Raw genomic sequence first — 11,542 nt, forward strand, 5'->3', positions numbered from 1 at the left:
TCATCCGAAGCCCAGACCTCCACTTGATCCCAGTCAATGTTAGGATTGACATGGAACTCTAGACGCCGAGCTACATTGAACCCATTCTCATAACCCTCGTCATATACGGCTTGGGTAAAGATCCGAACTTCTAGTACCTTCTGAGCTTTCTCGAGCTCGGTCTGAGTCTGGGCAGCCTCCTCCTTCAAGGCCTTTAGCAAATCCTGAGCCTCCTTGAGCTCGTCCTGGAACCTGGAGGACTCCACCTCCTTGGCATTTAGCTCATCTTGGAGCCGTTGAATTTCATCTTGCAACCTAGTTTGCCTTCTCAGCGACTCCTCCTCGGCAGCGACTAACCTTTGTCTGAACTCCTCAGCCATCACTACTAGAAAAAGGGTTTTTAACGACGAAATAATTTGTCATTAAAAGGCCACAATATCATCATTAATACTTTTAACAACGGAAAAGTTTTCGTCGTTTGTTCGATATAATAGGCTCCCTCGTTAAAGATTTTAATGACAATGTTCGTCGTTAGATAGTGACGACAAAAATCAATCGGTCGTTAACCACTAACGATAACTAAAGAACTCGTCGTTAGTAGATATTCTATTAACAATGAATTACTAGGCAATAGCAACCAAATTATCCCTCATAAAATAAAATTCCAACATTAGAAAAGGAAGCTAATAACCAAATATTTCCTCGTGAATGGTAAATGTTTTTGATAGTACAAGAATCCCTTAAATTTCAAGGAAACTATTATATATATTTGATCAATAAAATTACAAAAATTCATATAAATGAAATTAAACAAAAATCATACAAATAATAAATTTCAAATTAATAATTACTATACATTCCATGTCTGATGAAACCTTAATTATACATTATACATAGGATCGCAGAGCTAATCTATACAAGTAAAACCTACATGGTTTAACTACATTTGACAATGAGTGATATCAACGAAATGGGTTGATGAAACCTTATATACTATATATCATCAATGACCTCTTTTCTTTATAGTAGAATTATGAATTTTGATAAATAGATAAGTCCACCAAGATCTTCTTTTGCTTCAAAGACTGCTCCAAGACTCCAACTCCATACTTTTGTAGGTGCATGGCTTTTCCTTTTTCCTGTACCGTATCACACTCCTCTTTCTTCCCTGAAAAAAGTAGAAGATAGTCTTATGTATTGTTCCTTAATATTTGTATTGTTTGTAGAGCCAATCCTTCTCTACTTCATATAAAGGAAAGGGTATCTTATTAAGAACAAAACTTCTAAACAATATTGATATTGTTTTTCAATCCTTGTTTACAAATATTCAAATAGAAAATTATACTAAGTAAATTGAATTTCCTATTCTTGTATCATCTTAATCATGCTTTCATATTATTATTTACCAAATATACATATATTTTGGCCACCCATCACTAAAAATTCATCTAATAAAGTTGACATGAACACAAGTATGTAAAACAAACATGAATGATTGAAATAAATTAAAGAGTATGAATTTTTTGTAATATTCTCGACACCGATAAACAAACTAAAGCACAAAAAATATCTTCTAATACCTTTGCTTTTAATTTTTTTAGCTTTAATCCCTCAAATATAGACTTGATCTTCAAGCAACTCTGTAAAAAAAAAAGCAATTGATTCATTGTCAAATTAAACATCGTATTTGCAATATACACATCCAACAACAACACACACACACACCAAAAAAAAAAAAAAAAAAAAAAAAAAAACAAAAAAAAAAAAAAACAAAACTCTTGACAATTGTCCAGTATTGCAACACCCCCTAAATTCGAGTCTTTTTTTAACAATAAGAGTAACCTTTTAAACTTTCAAACCCAACCATCAAACCCTAGGAGTGTTACTGCTACACTTATTTTCCGTAGAAAATAAATGCAAAGCAAAACAAAATACAATTTAATAAACTGAGTGGTCTAAGGGGTGGTAAATAAAATATCATTACATCAAAACTGCAAATTATTTTAAAAACATTAATTAAAAGGAAAATAAATAAGTTCGGAATTAAACTAAATTGTCTTAGCTACGTGATTATTCTAACGTCTCCTCACACGTAACTGAGTACCCTCTTACCAACCTGCAAAATAAATCAGAAACAAGAAAAGAGAGAAAACTCTCAAAATCAGATAAACTGAGTAATTCCAACTCCATCCCGTAAAATAAATAATTTCAGTTCGAAAAATATTTTAAACAACACAGTTTCATCGACATTATAATACTCAGCCAAAATCAAATTGTCACATAACAATTTATTACTTTAGTTAAGAAAAGGAATGCCAGTAAGCCGGGACCAGTCCCTGTCACCACCTACTTTACAGAGGGTTGCGCGTAACCCCAAATGGCCATAAATTAAAACAGAATGTCCCTAGTGTGCACACCCCTCACTAATACTCATTGGTTAGGAGGAAGACTAAACATCAATACACGTTAATTTAAACCAACTAGTAGCAACCATAACTACTAGTGGGCAACTTGTTCTTCACCCTTTCGAGTTTCATTTCCCTTCTTAATTTTAATGTACATTAAATAGATTAAATTGTCCGATCACATTGCACACAAGTATTGCACAAATCAATTTAATCCCAAGTAACAATATTTCAATTTCAGTATTATTAGAATATAGTCATTCTACATGACATACTAATTACCACTCATTTCCCAATAGGCCTTGGAGACCACCAATTACATATAATCAATCATCTAATTCCCAAGATTTTAATTATTTTAAAAAAACTCATACGATAGCAATTAATAAAATTTTCGAAAATACTTATACTAGTGCACAAAATATAGAAAACTAGTATAAATATGATTCCAGTATATCATACGATAACAAACTCATCACATATAATTACATAAGCATATAGTTGGCACACAATATTTCAAAACAATTTCCTAACGGGATTCTAAAGATGATGGATATTGAAAATTACCTTGATCGTGCGTAAATCTCAAGGTAAGTAACCTCCAAAACATTCACCTAGTAGCCTCCGTCTATAAATAAATAGATAAACGGGGTCTAAGTTAGTAATATCGTACGCTACTCGCTATTAAGTTAGCAATCTGTAAAACCCATATAATCAAAATATAATAGTTGCATACTAAAGTTTGGTTTTATAAAAACAAGATCCTTAAACCAAGATCATGAGTTTTATACGAGTAAAATAATTTAAGGCTATTCCACCCAAAACTATTCAATCATTACTTACTGACAAAACCTATACCATCAAATCTTTTTCTTTTCTTTTGTTTTCTTTTTTTTCGAAAACAATTGTATTGTAAGTGCAAAATAACGCAATAATTGTATAAGATAAGGAAGAAAAATCCATTTTTCATTGTAAAATATCTAGCAACGGAGGAAAATTTTGAGGAACAAGCTAAGAGCAAATTCGGTTGATTACGAAGGTACGACAATCTCGTCCAATTGTTTGAACAAGTTAAATCAACCGACACTGCTCTAATCCTTTATCAAGAAAGTACTTTAAGCTCACTATTGAAGGGACTATCAATTGCTTACCAAAATAGAGCTGAGTTTATGAAATTAAGATGATGGTGAAAACAATGGTTTGGGGTAGATTCTTTGTGAGTTCAGGAAGGTACGGTATTATCAAGAGGTATATATAAATTAAAATTCTTAGGTTCAATTATTCTAGAAGATTATTCAAGATCAGATAAGACTCAATTCAAATTGAGTCTGTTGCAAGTTCCTATCGAAAAGATCAGCTTAAATTTTATTATTATTTTTTTTTTTCAAAATAAATTATCCAAAATCAGTTTTTTTTTTTAATAAATCCGAAAATAGAAAATAATAATTATAAAATTTATTACTATAACATATAAATTTAAAAATAATTATAAATTTAAAAGTTCGTAATAGAAAAATCGTCGACCAAATATACTAAAAAATTTGGGGTATTACATCTACTCCCCCTAAAATGAAAGTTCGTCCTCGAACTTTAATGTTAGTTAACTCTCTAAACAAGGCTCACACGATGACAAAAGATGAGTTAGTATTACAAGTATCAAGTACTAGTTAAAATTATGACCCAAAATTTATTGAAGACTCACTAGAATCTAAAAAATAATGTGCTCCAGTATTTGACAACTACTCTAATTATCAAACAACAGTTATAAATTTGGTCAACTATTAAACCAATTTCAATTTATAAATTGTTGACAAATGAACATTCCAATTGACGATTTTCACAAAAAATATTAAATTTTGTCAACTATTAAACCAATTTCATATCGCCAAAAACATTTAACACATTGATGTAGAAAATAAGTTAATTAACGATCACCAAATTTAAATTGGATATAATATTTAACTCATCATCATCAATCTATGGAACTCTAATTGAAATTCATAAATAAATAAAAAGTAGTCCTTAATGGATTGGAAACAAAGCAAAAACTGAAAGCAACATACAGTTATAAGGTTGTCGTGCGGCTGTGGATAGTCACGTGAAGGACTATGGCAGAAGGCGGCTGGGTATGGACGACGGTGGTTTTTGGCAGTTGGTCGGTGTAAAAGCGAGTGAATGAAACAGGGGAGAATGAAAGAGAAGAAATAGAGCTTATGCGACGATTTTTGTGGTAGTAGTAGGTGTAGGGAATGTTTTAAACATCAACTTTGAGTCTCACTGTGATTATGCATTTAAGCAAGGTGGCGTTCAAAGGGAAAGAAGTTAGAGCAAAAAAGTCGCCAACAAGTTTTAGGAACTTGTAAACCATTCACGGGCTCGTAGGTTACACCACATTCACGATCACGGAGATCGCTAACTCCATAGAGGTCCGGAACCATGACTGGATATTGGGGGATGATGGTACGAAACCAACCTAAAAGAGATTGAACCCGTCCTAAATCAACCTCTATTTTACTCTATGATATTCATGTGCGCTTTCCGACTAACATACATACAACAAGTTAGCCCTAAACCCTTTTAATCTATGTTGGTTGATTATTAATGCACAAATAAATCTATTATTGACGATCACTTGAATTAAAATCATATTAGCCTAAAACAAATTATTAATTATCTTATTAGACGTGATTCAAGTACAAATTCTCTTTAAACCTGCAAGAAAGGGCGTGATCAAGCAATAACAATGAAGAATAAATAATCAAGCAACACATGATTATTGACACAACAAATCATCATCATCATAATAAAAAAAAATCATTAGCAAGATCCTAGGCATGATACTAAATGGATTATAACAAACCCTAGCATATCACTAAACAATAAAAATCAAATCTTTAGCCTAAACATGATACCAGAAACATGATATTAGAAATATTAAAATAACACCCTAACATGATACTAGAAATCAAAATCAACATCCTAACATGATACTAGAAATCAAAATAATATTATAAGCATGATTTCTATATCAAAAGCAAGGAATAAAGATAACAGATCTACTCACTTTGATGCCTCGTATCTCTCTCTATCAAAACAATACACGTGTTAGTAACTTCAAAAAAGATATAAATCAAATAAATTAAATAAGAATAATTGAAATATAGATTTGGGACCAAACCCTCAGAAATATCAACCTTTCACGTCGAGGTCAAAGGCAACTACGAGATCGGCTAGGAGTATTTAAATCTAGCAAAGGTCGTATGGTGTGTGATGTGTTTAGGCTAAGGCTAAGAAAAAGAGAGAGAGAGGGAGAGAAAGAAGCTTATAGCTTATAACGGGAGATTAGGTGATGATTTTTGGTGAATGAAAACGGAGGAAAACGACCCTATTTATAGGAAAAAACGAGGGAAAAGATCAGAAAAAGAGTCAGAATCCGACTCAGAGTAAAACGCCTTTCATCGCGTAACGACGGTACGGTTTCATCACTGTGCGATACATTTCAGAAGATAAGATCTGTACGGAATTCGACTTTTGATCAAATTGGGTTAGTCGAATATCTGTAATTATCCTTATTTTATCAAAATTAAATCTATTAAAAATACATGTTTTATCCGACATAAAATTCTTAGTCTTTATCCTTTCAAAAAGAGGATAAATTAGAACCTTCTAGAGGACTCTAGAAGCTAATAATAAATCCTAAGGGTTTTGGAATAATGTTTAAAGTTAATGGACCCTCCACATGATCATTGGGTCCATAGGTAAGGCTCGGTTTGGGCTCAGTTTAGTATTTTGGCCATAATTTCCTCATTATAACTCGGATTTGGGCTTATATGGAAAGCTCTTTTCAAGCCCCATCCAACTATACAATTATTAGACCCAGACTATGGACCAAAATAAATTGGTTTGGAGTTTTTAAAAAGAAGACACGAAAAGAATGATTTTAAGGGACACGAAATGAATTATTTTGGGTTTAAAGGCACGAAATAAAATAATTTTGGCTAACAACATTTAAAGAAAGGTTAGAAATGGTCAAGACTTAGGAAATTCACGAGACTCTTCACCTAACTCGATAATCAAAGACGTGAAAGGTACTCATCACTGGGTTTGGTTTTTGGGGAGACACAATCTGGTGTCTACAGTAGGGCTTCACTTGGGCTGACGACAATGGAGGTAGCAGCAGTGGTACGGTGCTGCGATGGCAGTCAGGCGGAGGTTTAAGAAGTAGGGCAAGCTTTTTGAGAAGGGTTTTTTTTTTATTTTTTATTTATTTATGGAGTATCTAATTTTAGAAGAGGGTTAGGTAAATTTTAATAAAATGCATTTACCATTAACGATAATGAAGTTTTTTTTTTTTAAAAAAAAAAAGAAATCGGTACATTTTTGTTTAAATTTTGAAGCAAGCCCGCCTTTTATTCAATTTTTTATTTTAACACTTTTAACCATAATTAATTTAGTGTCGTCGTTGTTTGATGGTTGTTAAAAGTGTCTTTTACTACTAGTGCATCATCCGCTGAGTTTCCTCCTGTCGTTGCTGCATCCATAGTTCTGTAGCAAATATCAATTTGCTCGGCAAAGTAGAACTCGGCGTCGTTTTCAATCCACCATTTATAGGGCGGAGATGACATAATGCCGACGTTTTCACACTCAAACAGCCATTCCCTTTCCTCAGGAGGCAGTGGCCTTGATTCCGAAGCCGCACTTCGGCGAGAAGTACGGGCTTCTCCTGAGGCCCTGGGCGGTAAGGTGGTCAATGGGAGAGCCCTAATTGCAGAGCCGCTGGGAGCGGCGACAACACCTGTCCTAGCCCTAGGGTTTTGGTCGCTGAAGAGTGGCATCATCGCCAAGGGACGGTACGGTTCCGCCGCAAAGTCAACTGCAGAACCTCTTCTTCTTCCTTAACACTCGGCTCAGCCTCTACCTTTTTCTTTTCACGGTCGTCGGTCATTTTCAAAGGTGGTTGCGCGAAAGAGGGAAAAAGTGGGGGTACTTGAAAAGCAAGAAAAAATGAACGAATTTCAAAGAAAATTACCTTGTTCGAATACGGAATTCGCCGATCCATACGTTCGGAGCAACGAATTTCAATTATTGGCATCGAATTGCAAGATTCGAGCAAAAAGGGGAAAGAGTTTAACTGGGAAATTAGCGAAAACATAAAAGGATTAGCGAAAATTGAAGTACAGAGAGAGAAAGGGACATGTGGTCTTTAACTTGCAAATTCGAGAATGCTCGAAGGTCGTGCCATGAAAAATCCCACTAACTCCACTTCATTGCTTCATCCATTCATCTTCCTCTAATTAACCGCCCACTAAACCCTAAATATTCCCTAATAACTACAACAGCCGTTATTGCCTCAATAACCACAAATTTCAAATGTTAATTAATCATTTGCTTCCCTCCATTTTGCAAGTCAAAACCCAACTCCTCAAACTTTCGAATCGAGTTTGGGGGGCAAGTTGTTTGGGTCCAATTTATTCCAATTGGGCCAAGTCCACAAATGATTCAATTACAAAGCCCAAAGGAGGTTCAACTCCCCTCAAAGCATGTCAAGTCAGTCAAAGGCCCAGTCAACATGGCAAACCCATTTGACTTTAAGGCCCATTGATCTATTGAGTAAGGTATAAAAGTCTTCACTTCCCTCTCCTTACATTCATTCAATTCAAGCCTCAAGCAATTAATTCTCTTGCATAATTTTCTCTCTCTAGAAACACTATACTAACTTCGGCATCAGAGGCCTTCCTCGGCATAACCCTCGAGGCCAGTTTACATGTGTTTGCTATGCAGGAAACCCTCGTCCCAGTCATCACTTGGGTCGAGTCCAGTCTTCAGCCCACAAGAAAGGTCCAGACAAAGGACCCATTGCTTTCACCTGAAACAATTGGTTTGCTTGCAAATGGTTTAATTTTATACATAATGATAAAATAATAGTTTTACAGAAAATACTTCCCCTATCCTTGAATGATATTTTGTAATCATGATTTATTTAATTTAATTTGACTATGCTTGTTCAACTACATAAAAAATTTCACTCAATCACCACAAAATCTTACTCATATCAATATTCAATAGCATTAGAGAAATAAGACATGAACATATAGTCATATATACAATAAATCATTACCCAATCTATATAACTATACTAAAACAGAGTTTTTTTTGGAGGAAATTTCAATAATATTAGAGATCTAAAACATGAACATACAATGAATCGTCACCTAGTCTATATACCTATACTAAATCAGAGTTTTTTTGGAGGGAATTTTCCCTCCTAAACTTTACTTTACTTTTTTTGTTTCTTCTAGATTTTGCAACATTATTAATTAATTTGCTTAGAAATTTATCATTTTATTATTTATTGTTATGATTGATTTTTGAGTTATTATTGTATTTTTTTTGAAACTTCTATTTCAATTACCATTAATTTTAAAAATCGAGTATGGCTTAGAAATTATCTAGTTAACTCTTGTGCAAGAGATTGTTAGAGCATTATTTATCAATGTTAGTTGGTGCCGTGGGCTAGTGGCAGCAACAATGTGACATGGTGTAACGGGTTCACGACCGTCCCTTAGAGTTAGTTCGTAGTTCTTACTTCTCTCAGCCTTGTGGTTCTGATTAGTCGGATACTTTGTCAATTATTGTCAATTGGAGGGCAAAGCTTAGAGATTGATCTAATCACGATATACATATACTTCGCAGTATTATACACAAGTACATTTCAATAAGAGGGTCTCTATCTATCTAATCTGATGTTGCTGGCCGTTAACGTTAATCGCCAATTGCCAATTTACATGCTCGTATCATCTAACTGTATTCAAAACAAAATTTACTTTGAACTGATTTTTCAATCCTACTTTAACATGATGCGTAAACCTCAGCTAACCAAATCTAAATACGTGCAATTATTACTCCCTCCAAATTTTGAAGCGTTACACTTGCCATAATCAACAATTTTTTTCATTTTTTAACTCATCATCTTTTGAAAATCACTACATGATACTTCCTCCGTTCTAGTAATATTGCAACAACTGAACTTTTGTACTATTCATCATGCTTGTTTGACCACAAATTATTATTTATACGTAAAGTAAAATATAGTCATATGGGGTCTTGTTAGATTCGTCTCGTAATATACTTTCACAATATCAGCCTTTTACAATTTTTACTCTTAAATAATTATAGATATTTAACCTATAAAATGTGATTTAAGATGCGTAATTTGATCCTTGTTACAATATTTGTGGAATAGAGAAAGTACATAATTAAAGATATTGATGATTAAAAGCAAGTTTTAAAAGGTACAAAGAGTATTAAACTATAGAATTCCTACCGCTTTGATTTATTAATCACATTTTGATCTTACTAGTTTTAGAAAGATTTGTTATGTTACATAAATTTGGACTAAAACATATGACTTAATTTCTTAGTATGCTGACGTTAAATTAAATTAAGGGGGTTGTAAGCTTCTAAAGTTCTAAAAAACCAATCCCACTATCACAAATTGTGGTGCAACATGCATGCTTACCAACTAGGCAACTACCAATGACCAAAATCTGGCGGTTAAGCCCAAGACTATATTGCATACGTCTGTCTTTCGAGTTTAATTATGGTGGATTAAATTTAACATATTTTGTTTTGGTATGAATGTATGATCTCCTAGTACAATTGATTTTCGACTATATTTATAATTACATAATATTATTAAATTAAAATTTAAAGTTACATGTTACCACAACGTGTAACCGTTCCTCCCATATGATTTGGTGTCACATGAGTGTTATGCGTCATCACTCATCACCTTAAAACTCTTCATATGTGTAACGTTTGTATTTAATTTCAATTCCAACCCTTTTTCCCTTAATTTTTTTAGTTTTGCAATTTAGATTTCAATAAATCTACACGAGTAGTGTAGATGTTCGTCTGTCTCCTTATGGTGAAGTGTCTCCCTATGGTGGAGTCGTTAGTTTTTGTTAGTTTAGTTGTTTGTTTTTGTTTAGGTTTTTTTTTTCTTTTGTGTGTTAGGGTTTATTAAAAAGGTAATCGTCTTTTGCCCTATTATTAGTTCGTAGGTAAATTGTTATCTAGGATCGTAACGATTGTCAAATCTTTAAAAGCGTTCAAATGAATCAGATGAAAATCATCCTTACAACTACGCCTATTCGTCAGACCGTATCTCCGAAAAGGCGGTATATTCTAGCGATGTATGCGAGAGATGTACTCATTCTAAGATCTATTCAACGATCGTAGCCTCGATGAAGGAAACCTTTATTTGATTCAATTTTATATATTTGTTGATTTAGTTCATCTGTAGATGCCATATGATTTTTTATTAATGAATTAATTTGTTTCAAAAAATATATATATATATTTGTGATGAGCAGATGATAGGCGTGTCGCGTACCTAACAAAAATATAACCTAACTAACCACTACTGATTAGGGGATTTTGCTCCCACCAATCGGAATGCGCCACGTGGGCCAACCAGGTCCTGCCAAGTGTCCCCCAGTTGGAACTGTCAGGGCTTGCCACGTGGCACGCGCTTATTCGTCCACCTTGGACCTATTATGTCATGACACGTGGCATACTCCATGCCTAATGGAGAAACCGGCCACCCAGGCCCAACTTCCGAGGGAAGCCCAATCAGCCCTAGGTTAACCTAAACCTAGGATTGGCACGTTTCCCAAGGTTATAAATACCTCCCTTAATCCTCATTAAGGGGGGATTACAGAGATAACAGGCTGATCACGCTAACAAAGCAGATTACCTACATTAAACACTCTCACCTAGAGAGACCCAATCACTTTCATTTCCGCATTAATTACTCCTTAATCAAGTACTAACTTGACCGTTGGAGGCGGAGCTCCCACCACCAGGAGTCTCCGTTGTTTTGCAGGTACAGGCGTCCGGTTCCAGTCTCGGAATTGTAACTCTCCCGCAGGACATCAGAAAACCCCGAAACAACTACTATGTAGACTGGCAAGCAAGGGTCGAATCCCAAGAGACTAAGGTTCAAAAATAATTAAATGGACTCAAATTCCTACTAAGCAAGAATCAATAGTGATCGAATAACTAAGGAACTAATGTATGGAAAATTCGAAAATAAACTAAAGAATATGAAGAAATCAAGTAATTAAAACATCCAAGATCAAGTATCACCACAATTA

At 34.1% G+C, this 11,542-nt stretch overlaps 1 long non-coding RNA gene across 1 annotated transcript; it reads right to left on the reverse strand.

Annotated features, from left to right (window-relative positions):
• Nucleotides 1-752: 752 nt before the first annotated feature.
• LOC110721592 lies at nt 753-4,733 on the reverse strand. The gene is made up of 4 exons (XR_002511433.1): nt 4,448-4,733; nt 2,952-3,012; nt 1,560-1,619; nt 753-1,147 (listed from the first exon to the last, which is right to left on the reverse strand). It is a non-coding gene; the product is annotated as an uncharacterized LOC110721592 (long non-coding RNA).
• Nucleotides 4,734-11,542: the final 6,809 nt, after the last annotated feature.

This window comes from Chenopodium quinoa, unplaced genomic scaffold, assembly GCF_001683475.1.
Source record: "Chenopodium quinoa cultivar QQ74 unplaced genomic scaffold, ASM168347v1, whole genome shotgun sequence".
NCBI classification, from domain to species: domain Eukaryota; kingdom Viridiplantae; phylum Streptophyta; class Magnoliopsida; order Caryophyllales; family Amaranthaceae; genus Chenopodium; species Chenopodium quinoa.